General features: G+C 47.6%; 1 protein-coding gene across 1 annotated transcript in view; it reads left to right on the forward strand.

The window, feature by feature from the left end:
* The window catches only part of LOC142576324 (nose resistant to fluoxetine protein 6-like), a 100,843-nt gene that overhangs the window by 5,069 nt on the left and 79,885 nt on the right, over positions 1-15,889 (forward strand). The window lies entirely within an intron of this gene.

Genomic DNA, 15,889 nt, shown 5'->3' on the forward strand with positions numbered 1-15,889 from the left:
GCTTCTTTAATAGGGCCTGTGATATCGTGCTGCCGGCAACTGCACACGTCACTGTAGCCAGATATAGGCAATTATTTTTTGAGCGACGACAAAAAAGCCCTGTCATTAGCAAAATCTACAGATCTTTTGCACCTAAATTATTCTTGGAACCGGCAATGGTGTCCTAACTGGAAATTCGAAGTTTCATTTACTAGGCTGCGTTGCCGAATTCAAACACTTAATTTTTACTTGCACAGATGTGGTCTGGCGGTATCCCATCTATGCTACCTCTACAATGAACCGGAATCTATAGATAATTTTTTTATTGTCATGTCGGCGGTTTTCTACTAATCGAAAACTATGTCTAGAAATTCCGCTTCAAAATTTAGGATTGCCTTTAAGCAGTACTGTTATACTCTCCCTTAGAGCAACAGTATTGAAATACAACCACAGGAACGTTTGACTAGCCATTTAAAATTTTCTATGTGGCACAAAAAGAATGCCTTGTTAATAGTTCGTAGTTTCCACAATTGATTTACTTCTACTTCAGATTAGAAAATTAAAAAATAAAAGCACAAATGCACAGTTTAGATCTTACTAGTATTATTATTCAAAATTTAACTTACTCATGGTTAAGTATATCCTTTATATTATGTATTTCAGTAATTTTTTAGTTTTTTTAGTATTCCTATCAACGCAAGGCTTATTATAGTATTGATCCCTACTTTATCTCATGTATTCACAGTTTATTTTTCATCTTGGATTTAATATTTATTTTCCTTTTTTGTGTTATTTATTATCTAACTTATTCTATTTTTTTCAATCATATTACCGCCTGATTCGTGACCTATCCACCATAGTTGGTTTGCGCCATTAATTGAGGCTTCATCATCCTTATCATCAATGCCCCACTGTGGGTATGTGCACAGCCACTCAGGAGAACAACAATAACGACGGACGTTCTTGGGCCAAGGCTGCTGTTGCATAGCCCTACTTAAGTGTAAACAAGCCTCCTTACAATTTGATGAAAAGGTGCCGGTTAGTCCCCCAACCTGGAACTACGAAGCCGTATTATACCTCACCTCCAGCCTCGGCGATGCCGGAAGAAACCACTACACGAGGCTCTCAGACTCACGCCACCGTCTGCCTCAGCGTCACCCACAGATATTCAGTGGGAATGACAACCAAGACGCCGAGGATTGGTTGGCAACTTACCAGAGGGCGAAAGCAGTCAGTAAACGGGGCGTTGCGACTAGACTGACCAATGTAATATTTTACTTGACTGGCGTCGCCAGTTTTCCGGTTCCGAAATCATGAAGCGCAGATTAATAACTGCGCGTCGTTCGAGACAACTTTTTCGGAAATATTCGGCCACCTCGCGCTACGCAAGCTCCGCGCAGAACTGCGACTTCGTGAACACGCTCAACAACCCGGTGAGAACTTCACCAGTTATATTGAAGACGTCGTCGACTTGTGTAAGCGTCTAAACCCGTCGATGCAGGAGTCGGATAAGATCAAGAACGTCCTGAAAGGAATAGCCGATGCCGCATTTCAAATGTAGACTCACAAACCGTCGCAGAGGTTGTCAGCTTGTGCCAGAGTTGCGACGAATTGCGGAAGAAACGCGCCCAAACTCGACGCTTTTCGAACGACTCGATCGCGACCTTGACTCTGGGCGACCAGAATGCCCTGTTGATTCAGATCAAGCAGTTCAAGCATGAGGAGGTCGTCCGAGAGCTCTCCTTTTTATCGAGCACGTCCGAGCCAGCACAGGCACAAGAGCTGGCCCCAGTCAGGACAAGCGGTACAGGAAGAGGTCACTGACGCCTTGCCTTTCGCTCGTCCACCACCTCTAGAGTATGCGCCCTTGTCGTACGCGCAAGTCGTCACTGCCGGGTTGCCCCATCAACCAACCTATTCTTCCGCGTTGGCACCCGTTCGGCCGCCACCGGTTTCGTCAAGTCGACCAGTCCGTACGTTTTCGAATCAATGGCGCACTGCGGACAATCGCCCTATACGTTATTCTTGCGGTTATGCAGGACATGCGACACGCTTATGCTGCCGACGCCCTCCTTTTCAAACCGATGCTATACGCCCGTCTGCGTACGATCCTCGACGCTTTGGCACAACGCGGCTACAACAATCCTCTTCGCTCGAACGCCTGCCCTTCACTAGCCGCCGATCCCCATAACCCCGACGTCGCTCTCTGTCACCTATGCGCCGTCGACCCTGCCCTTTTGACGCGGAAGTCTAGATGCCGCAGTTCCCGAGGCACGAACTATGTCGTCGACGAAAAGTTGAAGTCCTCGAATTTCTCTAGCAAGCCTCATCGAAGTTTTTGTGGATGGCTTCAGTACTCTTGAGCTTGTGGACACTTGTGCTGCTATATACCTGATCCGTTGCCTAGTGTCTAGGACGCTCGGCCGGAATTGATTAGGGAGGTAGAGGCGTCAGCTTGCTCCCGGCGGTTTTCCTCCATTTCAGTGATAAGGTCACGGCTTGTCACCCGTTCGCCGTCGGCGTGAAGTGTCTACGGGGTAATAAAGTTTTACCATACCATACCATACAGGCCGGTAGGTCGTTTCGTACTCAAGCGAACACAGTGAAGGGGTCAGAGTCGGAAGAAACAAAGAAAGAATTTAGCGACTGACAATGATACACAAATAAAAAAAATGGCAGACGAACACTAGCACACACATACTTAATATGGATCAATGACGACGACAAAAGAAATACAACAAACAATAATTAATGGATATAAAACTAACACTACACAAGAATAGACAATGATTGTCTACTAAACAGAGTTCAAAAGAAAACAAACGATGACATATGCATGGCCGGGCAGCAGCAGCGAGACCATAAAACGTGGAGTCCATGGCAGAGCTTTCTCGAAGAACGCTGGCGAGCCGATATCGTTGCGGTGGATGCGATTGCTGTGCTGTGTTTTCCGGGAGTCTACATTTGACGACGTTCCTCGTGGAGGTTGATCTAACTTGAGGAGAACTACCGTTAGCTTCGTTGCAGATGTTGGTTTGTCATCTCCTACGTCAACTAGCCACTCGGAGTTCCGACGCGACTAGGCGGTCCAGGCGATACTGGACGGCACATAGACCCTCGACGCTTCTTAGCAGATCATAGGTTCAGCTTCTAGACTGCTTAGCTCGGCCCAAACCTGCGTCTAAATAACTTTTCCTTTCACTAGTTCCCTATGTCGGGCAACGGCAGATATTGGTGACGATCCAATCAAGTTCGCTCAATTGTATCCCGGCTCCTCCCAAGGTATTGGTCGCGCCCCTTTTAATTGGGGGCGAGAGAACGGGTAATTCCCCCTGCTGTTAGAGGTCGCGCACTTGCATTATACCACACAGACGCACACACACGGCCTTGGGTCCGTGGCGGACCTCTATTGTCCGGTAACAAACAAAGAAGAAACGACAGCAGCCGCCCATACGTCGCCAAACGCCTTGACGCACATACACTGTCAGCAATTCGTGAACACCGGATTGAACAGAGACACCACATATATCGGGGTCTTCGCACCCCTGCCGTCTTAGCAAGCTCCTCAATGCACGCGCGGGGCAGAGGATATACAGGGGTTCCTACAAAAAGCTGTCGGAGCGTCACGGTCGCGCAAAAAAAAAAGAGAGAAATCACTAAACCTGCCTTCCACTTCTTTCTGCTGCATGCCCGAGCAGCCGGCAATACCCGTCTTGCTCACCGGTTCCTATTCCCACGACCTTTTGGCGCCCGTTGATCGGTGCTTCGCCGACTCGAATAATGCCGCACTGTGACAGGCATAAAACTTTGCCGCTTGCTTAGGAAGGTTACCACGACGTCAAAGAGATTGTCCTTCCGTACATCCAGCGCACACCATATTCAGCCGTCAGCCGCCTGCGCAGCCCACCTCGTCATTCAAGATGTTGTGCATCCCATTAAGTGTCTTGTGCTACCGGCCTGTTCGCATGATGTCATCCTCGGTTGGGATTTTCTGTCTCGCTATCATGCTGTTATTGACTGTGCTCGTGCCGAGGTGGCGTTCTCTGCGTTGTGTTCTGCGTCTTTTCAACCTACGTTGGCAAATTTATCGCCGACGACGCGAACATACTGCCCAGTGGTACAGCCCTTGCCCCTTGTCCTGTGCCGGTGTTGGTGATTCGATAGTTCTGTTTACACCTTCCGAGACAGTTCAACACCGCAGGAATCCCGTGTGGCCACTTGTCGTTCTCGACATGCCTAACGGCGCTACATCCTTGTTTATTATGAATCCGTTGCCAGTTACCTCAACCTTACTCCGAGGAAAGTGTACTGGCGAAATGCGAAGGTTGTGGGTTCGGTTCCCACCTGCGGCAAGTTGTTTTTTGATCCACTTTAATTTCCATTACTTCATCGTTTCTTTATTTCATTTATTAAGCCCAAGTAATTTCCCCTATGTTGTCCTTGGTGTCAGTGTTTGTTGGCTTCTTATGATATGACTAATAAAAATCGGGCCCCTCGGTTAACCCCCTTTCTTCTCGTTCATTACTGGCACAATTCAGGCATTCGACGTATCCTCCATCTTCTGCCTTGACGACACGGAAAACTTGCAACTTAGTGCCCTGAATCCTTCCACTGGGACGCTTGATCGCCCACATTGAAGTATATTTGGCTCCGCCATCGACTACAAACTTGCAGAGGCACACTGTGAGGAACTTCTTGCACTTCCACACTAGTTTCGTGGCTCGTTTGATTTCCAAAGGACGTCATTAGGCCGAACGCGCACTGTTCTCCATCCGATTGGCACCGTCTCTCAAGCGCCTCTGCGACAGCGCCCTTACCACTTGTCCCCTGTTGAACGTCGTGTGATCTCCAAGTCGACGACATACTTCAGCGCGGCATCATTCAGCCGTCCTGCAGTCCGCAGTCATCGCCTGTTGTCTTTTCAATAAAAAAAAGGACCGCTCGATCTGCTTCTGCGTCGATTACCGCCGATTAAACAAATTACGCTCAAAGATGTATATCGTCTGCCACGCATCGATTATGCCCTGGGCTGCTTACAAGGAGCCGAATTCTTTTCATCACTAGACTTAAGGTCCGGTTATTGGCAGGTCCCTGTGGCACCATCCGATCGCCCGAAAACTGCCGTCGTAACTCCCGATGGGCTGTACGAATTCAATGTCATGCCCTTCGGCCTATGTAACGCCCCAGCAACATTCGGAAGGATGATGGACAGTGTCTTGCATGGGTTAAAATGGAAGACATGCCTGTGCTACCTGGATGAAGTCGTCGTTTCCTCCCCCGATTTCGACAGCCACCTCCGTCGTCATTACGAAGCATTAAGAGAAAGCTTTAGCTCGGGCCCAACTCCGACGCGGCCTATTCAAATACATGTAAAACGCAAAAACGTTTTTCTAAGATAGCCCCTGGGCCAATATTAATGACATTTGTTGCATTTGAGAGATGTAGTTAAATTGTAGTGACTTTTGGCAGCGTAATTTCGATTTAGGTCCTGAATTTTGCTAAAAAGATTTCCAAAATTCGAAAGTTCGAAAAATATAAGCACGAAGTTTACAGATTCATAGCTATGCATAAAAAACAGATATCGCGGTTCTGTAAATGGAACCCATTAGATAATTGAAAGCGAACAAATTCGGTAGGTCATTTTACATCTTACGTGAATTCGTTACGTTGTTTACAAGGGTTCTGCAAAAGCTGTATGTCCATATTATTAAATTTTTTTTAGATTCATGTGTAACATATCAATGTTGTCCGCTTTAGACTTGCTATTTGATGCAACTCACGGAATTGTATTATCAATTTTCGTTGCTGAGTTACAGAGTTGTAAACTTGATAGTTTCGTTTTATGAAAATTTTCGATTTTTGCCAACTTTTAATACAAAAATGACGACATAAATAAAGAAACCGAAGCCAACAGTCACTAGATTTCAAGTTTTTCTTTTAAATGCAACAAACCTTGTCAATTTTGGTGCAGTGGTTTCCAAGAAAAACGAATTCTCCTTTTACGTGTATTTAGATAAGAGCACCCGAGCTAAAGCTTCCTCTTAAGCTGTTTGACGCGCGCAGGTCTTCAGCTTAACATTAAGAAGTGCCGGTTCCGAGCTCGCCAACCCACCATACTGGGGCACGTAGTTTCGAAATACGGCGTCCTTCCGGATCCGCAGAAAGTTCATGCAGTTGCTGAATTTCTGAAACCTACCCCCGTGAATGCGCTTCGCAGCTTCCTTGGTCTGTGCTTATACTTTCGCCGCATTGCGAAGGACTCCGCTTCGATAATAGCACCACTGACGAAGCAGCTCACCGGCGATGACTATCTGTCTGGCTAGTCACCGGCGTGTGCAACATTACGTCGTCCCCTGACTACGTCACTTCGACCCTACCTCTCCAACCGAGGCACACACGGATGCCAGTGGGATCGGACTTGGCGCTGTACTTGCCCAACGAAAGCCGGGCTTCTCTAAGTACGTATAGTTGCATATGCGAGGCCGTGCCTTCGCTAAGGCAAAGTTCAAGTACTCGGTTACCGGAAAGCAATGTTTGGCAATTGTTTGGGCGTTGCAGAAATTTCGTCCTTACTTGTACGGTCATTCGTTTGATGTCGTCACCGATCACCATTCGCTCTGTTGGTTGGATTCATTAAAGTATCCGTCAGATCGGCTTGGACGCTGGGCGCTACGTTTACAATAATTCGATATTCGCGTCATTTACCGCTCGGGACGCAAGCATGCCGACGCCGATGCACTTTCCCGCTCGCCCGTGCCTTCTGACGTTGCACCTGTTGCCCTTTCCGCAACTTCTTTCGCTAACACCAATTACATTGACATGCTTTCAGAACAGCGCAAGGATAACTTCGTCGGTCAACGTTCTCTCTACGCCTTCGGCGGCACCATACCCACGGCTCCCTCGCGCCCTTCGTCGCCAAGTCGCTCATTACGCGCTCCGGGACGCCATGTTGTACCGCCGAAACTATCAGCCAGATGGTCGCAAGTGGCTTCTTGTTATACCTCGCCATTTGCGCTCCGATCTGTGCACGCACTTCCACACAGACCCTCAAAACGCGTACGCTGGCGTTTTGAAAACTTATTACTGATTTCGACAGCGATTCTACTGGCGTGAAATGTACACATACAAGTACATTCGTTCCTGCACTGAGTGTCAACGCCAGAAAATGACAAATATAAACGTTGGGAAAACTTGTCACACGCCTGGCCCATCCCAACCTCTGCCGTGTCCAGCCCGCCCGCTTGATAGAATCCGCATAGAACTGTACGGGTCCCTTGCTTCCACCCCTACGGGCAATCGGTGGATTATTGTGGCCGTCGACCGTCTCACTCGATATGCCGAAATCGCCGCTGTTCTAGAAGCTTCAGCTAGTGATGTTGCCTTGTTAATCTTGCGCAGGTTCGTTCTTCGCCACGGCGTCACCACGCGAGCTGCTTAGTGACCGAGGCAGTGTGGTTCTTTCGCAAGTCGTCCAAGAACTTCTCCGTCGGTGCAACACTATTCATCGCACCACTTCAAGCTATCATCTGCAGACTAATGGCTTGACGGAGTGCTTTAACCGAACACTTGGTGATATGCTTTCCATGCACATAGCCTCCGACTATTTTAATTGGGACCTGGTGCTTTCGTTCATAACACATATGTATATAGCACAGCAACGCCAGCCACCACTGGATTTTCCCCTTTCTTTCTCCTATACGGAGGTGAGCCCTCTTCCACACTGGATACTATACTTCCATACCACCCGGATGCATCCGAATACCGCCCGGCCTCAGAACTCGCTCTATGTGCCGAAGCCTGCCGCCAGCTAGCGCGCTCATTTACATGCGTGACACAAGGTCTTGAAATAGGACGCATTGACCTGGCTAAACCTGCCCCTACCTTTCCTGTCGGCTCATTCGTGTGGCTTTCAACTCCATGCTAGAGCCCTGGTCTCTCCCGCAAGTTTGCAGCGTAATATCACGGTGCCTACCGTATCGTTCAATGCTCGTCGCCGTTGAACTACATTGTCGAGCCTGTGACACTTCCAACCGACAGACGCTGCTCTTGTCGTGAAACAGTCCGCGTGAGCCGCTTAAAGCTCTACTACGACCCTCTTGTGCTCGCGTCGCCTTGAGTCGCCAGGATGGCTCCTCTTCGCCGCCGGTGCCAATTTAGTGGGCAAGAGAGTCATGAACTATTGAGAGAAGACGACGAAGTCCGGCAGTCCGGAGAGCGCGAGAGTACGTTTGCTTTGGGTACCGGGACATCGTGGGTTGCACTCAAATGAAATGGCTGATTCACTCGCACGAGCATCCCTGAACGGCCCTATCCTATCTGTTTTGCCGACATCAGCTTATGTCACCGCGGCTAGGTACATAAATTTCGCTATATCTCAAAACTCTGCAATATCCATGCTAACACCGTCTTCTGAATTCCACCGTCTTGGCTTCCCGTGGAATAATAATTGGTGTCCTTCAAAGCAATTGGAAGTTTCCTTTACAAAATTGAGATTTCCTATACCTCCTCTAAATTTTTACTTACACAGGTTTGGTCTCGCAATGTCCACTCTATGTTCTTCTTACAGTGCACCTGAAACTATCGAACATTATTTTCTCTCGTGCCGCCGCTTTCTAAGACAAAGAAAACTATTAGAATACTCATTTACCAAACTTAGGCTGTCGCTAACCTCGCCAACCATTCTTTCTTTTGGGGCGACTTCACTGGGGTCCAGCCACAGGGATGCTTTTCTTGCAGTTTACAATTTTATTAGAGACAAAAAGAGTACCTTGCTGAATTTCTAAAAAAATTATCAATAATTTCTATTATTTCATTTCCTTACGTTAACTTATTTTGTCAAAGTTCTTAACAAATTTTCATTATACTTCTAAATTACAGTTATATCGTCCCACGTCCACTATTCAAATATAGTTTTGCTTTACTTCTAAGCATATACGGGGAACCACCTGCTTCTTGGCCAAACCCCCATAGTGGGTACGCGCCACTGTTGAGGATACAAGACAATGACCGACGCTCTTGGGTCAAAGCTGTTGTTGCATATCCCTATTTCTAAATAGACCCCCTTTCTGTGCGTGTGTGCGTGTGTGTGTGTGTGCGTGTGTGTGTGTGCGTGTGTGTGCGTGCGCGCGTGTGCGCGTGCGTGCGTGCGTGCGTGTGTGTGCGTGTGTGTGTGTGTGTGTGTGTGTGTGTGTGTGTGTGTGTGTGTGTGTGTGTGTGTGTGTGTGTGTGTGTGTGTGTGTGTGTGTGTGTGTGTGTGTGTGTGTTTGTGTGCTGTGTGTGTGTGTGTGTGGTGCAACTGATGCTCCGGACCACCGTCAGTGGTACTTCGCTCCTCGAAAAGCCAGTAGCATGTGTGTCGAATGAGCTCCTGAACAACATTTTGCAAAGTGTTGAACGCGGTTTAAATCATGGATCCAGGACCTCAAAGAGGTGCGCAGCAGTGCTAAAGCATTTCAATCGCGTTTACTGCTATACTGTCGCTCGATTTTCGCGATAGCAAATATATGGACCCCAAGCGAATTGCCGCCCACAAAATCGCACGGTACTTAACATTCATTGTGCATGCCTTTTGTATAAAGTCTTCTCTGACTATTAAATATTGTCACGCGGTAGCGATGGTCAAGAAACACAGCAGCAAAACTGTCAATAGCTTGACTAACTTCTTACTGGGCGAACCTACGCCCACAAAAGCAAGTCACAATCAAGCACAACACAATCGGCGATCGTCGAAAACCTCATCTGCCGGTCCAGCGCGTCGGCTCTTGTACGAGTCATCGAAGTTTCCAGAGTAATCGCTGTTGCCCGCGTGTCTTCCAGAAAGTAATGCACAATCGGTGTCGCGCATACAATCAGATTACACATGCTTCGGTGACAACAGACAGCGCATAGAACCATCCATAACGATCCAGTAAGTTCCAGTCATGCAGGCGCGTCTTGCGCTGAGCGATAACAAAGTTGTTAGTGGGTGAAATGCAGTCCCCGAGAAAAGGGTAAATAACTACACGTGCCAATATGAAAAGTGAAAAGAATATCCGTGTTCAAACCTGAAATTTTAGTCTTGGCTCTTTACGGGCAGCGTAGTGGCGCCTAGGCGATGTCATTTTATCAAAGACGGAACGCCAGTCAAGGTAAAACACTGCCAATCGATGCGATAGGTGGGTCCAGGCAAAAAAGAAAAGGAACGAATGATAAGTGAAACAGATATTGCCATATGGACTTAACTACACACTTAATAATATTTGGGGTTTTACGTGCCAAAACCACTTTCTGATTGTGAGGCACGCCGTAGTGGAGGACTCCGGAAATTTTGACCACCTGGGGTTCTTTAACGTGCACCTAAATCTAAGCACACGGGTGTTTTCGCATTTCGCCCCCCATCGAAACGCGGCCGCCGTGGCCGGGATTCGATCCCGCGACCTCGTGCTCAGCAGCCCAACACCATAGCCACTGAGCAACCACGGCGGGTAACTACACACTTATGTCGATTACATATTTCATATTTTCTATGGAACGCACGTCGTACGTATACATGTATTAGGAATTTTCTGTAAAAAAGCTTTCTTATACTATAGGTGGAACATAATAGTAAACAGATCGAGAGTCCAGTTACGACATTTATGTCCTCTTCCTTGCCAAAAAAGCACATCTAACTGCAGAGTAGAAACAGTGACCACAATAGCGGTTCGCAAGGGAACGGTCCTTTCGTGACCATGCAACTGCGTGGTCTTATTTGCGACCAGAAAATATTCCGTCGCAGCTCGCTCTGCGAAAACGCCAATTTTCCTAATCGAATGTTTTCTGACCGCTGGACACGATAACCAACACCGTGATACATCGCGTTTTCCGGAGGGCAACGGAGTCGCCGTCTCTCACTCCTTCTATAGATAAACCCTCAAGCGGACACGCCACAATACAAGCGTAGAGCAACAATGACGGCGTCCTCGAGAAGAGAAAATAGAAAATCAGCGAATTTATCACTATACGGGGTCTTGTAACAATAGCACTGCTGTCGCTAATATGAATGCCGCCACCATCTCAGCGCTCGGCAACAGCGGCGCTTAACGGCATGGGACATGTGCCTTTTGTTGCGCGCCATGGTTCAGCGTACGTTTGGCGTTAACCGGCAGATTACGATGCTCCTCGATTTTCAAATCTTTCACGGGGCAGGATGGTCGTGTTTTGGACTGTTTTTTTTGTGGTCAGTGAGCGGATGATTGCGCCACGCATAGGTCAGCAAACTCGCTTAATTGTGAGTCTAATTATTAAAGACCGACCCGTCAGTGAGTGAGACCGGTTGAGTAGAATTTTGGTAGTCCGAGTGAGCCACGCTAAATACAATTTTGGTGAGTTTCAGCCTGAGTGAGCCCCACTGAGTAGATTTTTGGTGAGTTTCAGTCCGAGTGAGCCCCGCTCAGTAGAATTTTGGTGAATTGCATTCCCAGTGAGCACCGCTGAACATAATTTTGGTGAGTTTCAGTCCAAGTGAGTCCCACTTAGTAGGATTCTGGTGATTTTCTGTTCGAGTGAGCCCCGCTGAGTAGAATTCGGGTGAGTTTCTGTCCGAGTGAGTCACGCTGAGTAGAATTTTGGCGAATTTCCGTCCGAGTGAGCCCCGCTTAGCGTAATTTTGGTGATTTTATATGCGAGTGAGCCCCGCTGAACATAATTTAAGTGAGTTTCTGTGTGAGTGAGCCCCGTTGAGTAGAATGTTGGTGAATTTCAGTCCGAGTGAGCCCCGCTGAGCACAATTTGGTGTTTCTGTCTTAGTGAGCCATGCTGAGTAGAATTTTGGCAAATTTCAGTCCTAGTGCGCCCCGCTGAGTAGAATTCTGGTGAGTTTCTGTCTGAGTGAGCCCCGCTGAGCATAATTTAAGTGAATTTCCGTCAGAGTGAGACCTGCTGAGCATAATTCTGGTGAGTTTCTGTCCTAGTGAGCCCTTCTGAGTCGAATTTTGGTGAATTTCAGTACGAGTGAGCCCCGCTGAGCACAATTTTGTTGAGTTTCTGTCCTAGTGAGCCCCGCTGAGTAGAATTCTGTGGAGTTTCTGTCCTAGTGAGCCATGCAAAGTAGAATTTTGGTTATTTTCTGTGCGAGCGAGCCCCGCTGAGTAGAATTTTGGTGAATTTCCGTCAGAGTGAGCCCCACTGAGCATAATTTAAGTGAGTTTCTGTGTGAGTGAGCCACGCTGAGTAGAATTTTGATGACTTTCAGTCCTAGACAGCCCTGCTGAGTAGAATTCTGGTGAGTTTTAGTCCGAGTGAGCACCGCGAAGTAGAATTCTGGTGAGTTTCTGTCCGAGTGAGCCCCGCTGAGCATAATTTTGGTGAGTTTCTGTGTGAGTGAGCCCCGCTGAACATAACTTAAGTGAGTTTCTGTGCGAGTGAGCCCCGCTGAGTAGAATTTTAGTGAATTTCAGTTCGAGTGAGCTACGCTGAGCACCATTTTGGTGAGTTTCTGTCCTAGTGAGCCCCCCTGAGGATAATTTTGGTGTTTCTGTCCGAGTGAGCCTCGCTAAGCATAATTTAAGTGAGTTTTTGTGCGAGTGAGCCCCACTAAGTAGAATTTCGGTGAATTTCAGTCCTAGTGAGCCCCGCTGAGTAGAATTCTGGTGAGTTTCAGTCCGACTGAGTCCCACTGAGTGGAAGTATAGTGAATTTCAGTCCGAGCGAGCCCCACTGAATAGAAGTTTGGTAAGTTTCAGTCCGAGTGAGCCCCGCTGAGTAGGATTGTGGTCAGTTTCAGTCCGAAATAGCCCCGCGGAGTAGTTCTGGTGAGTTTCTGCCGAATGAGCCCCGCCGAGCATAATTTTGGAGAGTTTCTTTGCGAGTGAGACCCGCTGTGCATAATTTAAGTGAGTTTCTGTGCGAGTGAGGCCCGCTGAGTAGAATTTCGGTGAATTTCAGTCTGAGTGAGCCCCGCTGAGCATAATTTAAGTGAGTTTCTGTATGAGTAAGCCCGGCTGAGTAGGATTCTGGTGAGTTTCAGTCCGAAATAGCCCCGAGGAGTAGCATTCTGGTGAGTTTCAGTCCGAGTGGGCCCTGCTGAGTAAATTTTTTGTGAGTGAGTCCGGGTGAGCCCTGCTGAGCATAATTTTGGTGAGCTTCTGTGCGAGTGAGCCCCGGTGAGCATAATTTAGGTGAATTTCAGTCCGAGTGAGCCCCGCTGAGCATAATTTTGGTGATTTTCTTTGCGAGTGAGAGCCCCTGAGCATAATTTAAGTGAGTTTCTGTGCGAGGGAGCGCCGCTGAGTAGAATTTTGGTGAATTTCAGTCCGAGTGAGCCCCGCTAAGTATAATTTTGGTGAGTTTCAGTCCGAGTGAGCCCTGCTGAGTATATTTCTTGTGAGTGAGTCCGGGTGAGCCCTGCTGAGCATAATTTTGGTGAGCTTATGTGCGAGTGAGCCCCGCTGAGCATAATTTAAGTGAATTTCAGTCCGAGTGAGCCCCGCTGAGTAGAATTCTGTTCAGTTTCTGTCCTAGTGAGCCCCGCAAAGTAGAATTCTGGTGAGTTTCTGTCCGAGTGAGCCCCGCTGAGTAGAATTTTGGGGAATTTCCGTCAGAGTGAGACCTGCTGAGTAGAATTCTGGTTAGTTTTAGTCCGAGTGAGCCCCACTGAGTAGATTTTCTAGTGAATTTCAGTCCGAGCGAGCCCCGCTGAATAGAATTTCGGCGAGTTTCAGTCCGAGTGAGCCTGCTGAGTAGGATTCTGTTGAGTTTCAGTCAGAAATAGCCCCGCGGAGTAGAATTATGGTGAGTTTCTGTCCGAGTGAGCCCCGCTGTGCATAATTTTGTGCGTTTCTTTGCGACTGAGCTCCACTGAGCATAATTTAAGTGAGTTTCTGTGTGAGTGAGCCCCGCTGAGTAGAATTTTGGTGACTTTCAGTCCGAGTGAGCCCCGCTGAGCATAATTTAAGTGAGTTTCTGTATGAGTGAGCCCCGCTGAGTAGAATTTTGGTGAATATCGGTCCTAGTGAGCACAGCCGAGTAGAATTCTGGTGAGTTTCAGTCCGAGTGAGCCCCGCTGTATTGAATTTTATTGAGTATGAGTCCGAGTGAGGCCCCAAGCAAAATATGTACAGTCGAGTGCTTCTTCAAGAAATGCCTACACAATGAAATGACCTGTATAAGTAAGGAATAATGTTGGTCCGGTTCTATTGTGAGCTGTGCACTGTGCGTCAGTTACAACGAATTGACCTTTGTAAGGAATGATTTCGCTGACCTCAAACACTTCGTTATAAAAGCGTTTTACTGAAGGAATGTCGACTGTACATTGTAAAGAATCTGAGTGAGTTTTGCTATTTTGCCGACCTGAATCATCATCATCATCATCATCAGCCTGGTTACGCCCACTGCAGGGCAAAGGCCTCTCCCATACTTCTCCAACAACCCTGGTCATGTACTAATTGTGGCCATGCCATGCCTGCAAACTTCTTAATCTCATCCGCCCACCTAACTTTCTGCCGCCCCCTGCTACGCTTCCCTTCCCTTAGGATCCAGTCCGTAACCCTTAATGACCATCGGTTATCTTCCCTCCTCATTACATGTCCTGCCCATGCCCATTTCTTTTTCTTGATTTCAACTAAGATGTCATTAACTCGCGTTTGTTTCCTCACCCAATCTGCTCTTTTCTTATCCTTTAACGTTACACCTATCATTCTTCTTTCCATAGCTCGTTGCGCCGTCCTCAATTTCAGTAGAACCCTTTTCGTAAGCCTCCAGGTTTCCGCCCCGTAGGTGAGTACTGGTAAGACACAGCTATTATATATTTTTCTCTTGAGGGATAATGGCAACCTGCTGTTCATGATCTGAGAATGCCTGCCAAACGCACCCCAGCCCATTCTTATTCTTCTGATTATTTCCGTCTCATGATCCGGATCCGCCGTCACTACCTGCCCATATAAGTAGATGTATTCCCTTACGACTTCCAGTGCCTCGCTGCCTATTGTAAATTGCTGTTCTCTTCCGAGACTGTTAAGCATTACTTTAGTTTTCTGTAGATTAATTTTTAGACCCACTCTTCTGCTTTGCCTCTCTAGGTCAGTGAGCATGCATTGCAATTGGTCCCCTGAGTTACTAAGCAAGGCAATATCATCAGCGAATCGCAAGTTACTAAGGTATTCTCCATTAACTTTTATCCCCAATTCTTCCCAATCCAGGTCTCTGAATACCTCCTGTAAACACGCTGAGAATAGCATTGGAGATATCGTATTTCCCTGCCTGACGCCTTTCTTTATCGGGATTTTGTTGCTTGCTTTATGGAGGACTACGGTGGCTGTGGAGCCGCTATAGATATCTTTCAGTATTTTTACATACACCTGAAAACACATCCCTAAAATCAGTGCTACGGCGGCAGCGTGATGCGATGCGCACTGTACATTGCACTAGTGGAGAAAGTATCAGGGACGGGAATACGCGGCCGTCGTTCGCTAGTCCGGCTCCGCGCCACACTTGTACCCCCATGCCCCTTGCTCCTTCTCTGCTAAACACGCTCTACAACTTTAGAACCGTCCTTATCGCAATTCAGGCCACACCAGTTGTCGCCGCTAAGTCGAGACTCAAGGCGCCGCGCTTCAACCCCTGCGGCCTCCATGTACCTCCACTGCTTTGTGTTTTCCTACTATTAGCGCCTCAGTGAAGCGCTGGAAGCAGGTTTGGAAGGCAACTGGGGAAGCCTCCTTGCAAAACGTCCGGGCACATGCAATTAATCTATGCTGTGAAGTCGTGAAGTCTAGTGGTGTAACAGAAGTACGTCTGGTCAGGATGATACATGTTTAAAGGACGGGTCAGGACACCAAAAAAAGGGTCTGAATTGTTTTTTATTGTTTTGGGTCCCCCACTGTCTGAGTTCCAGTGAGCCCTAAGCAAACAATATAATTTCTGAGTGAGTACCGTTTATTTTGCCGACCTATGA

Source organism: Dermacentor variabilis, chromosome 3 (genome assembly GCF_050947875.1).
Source record: "Dermacentor variabilis isolate Ectoservices chromosome 3, ASM5094787v1, whole genome shotgun sequence".
NCBI classification, from domain to species: domain Eukaryota; kingdom Metazoa; phylum Arthropoda; class Arachnida; order Ixodida; family Ixodidae; genus Dermacentor; species Dermacentor variabilis.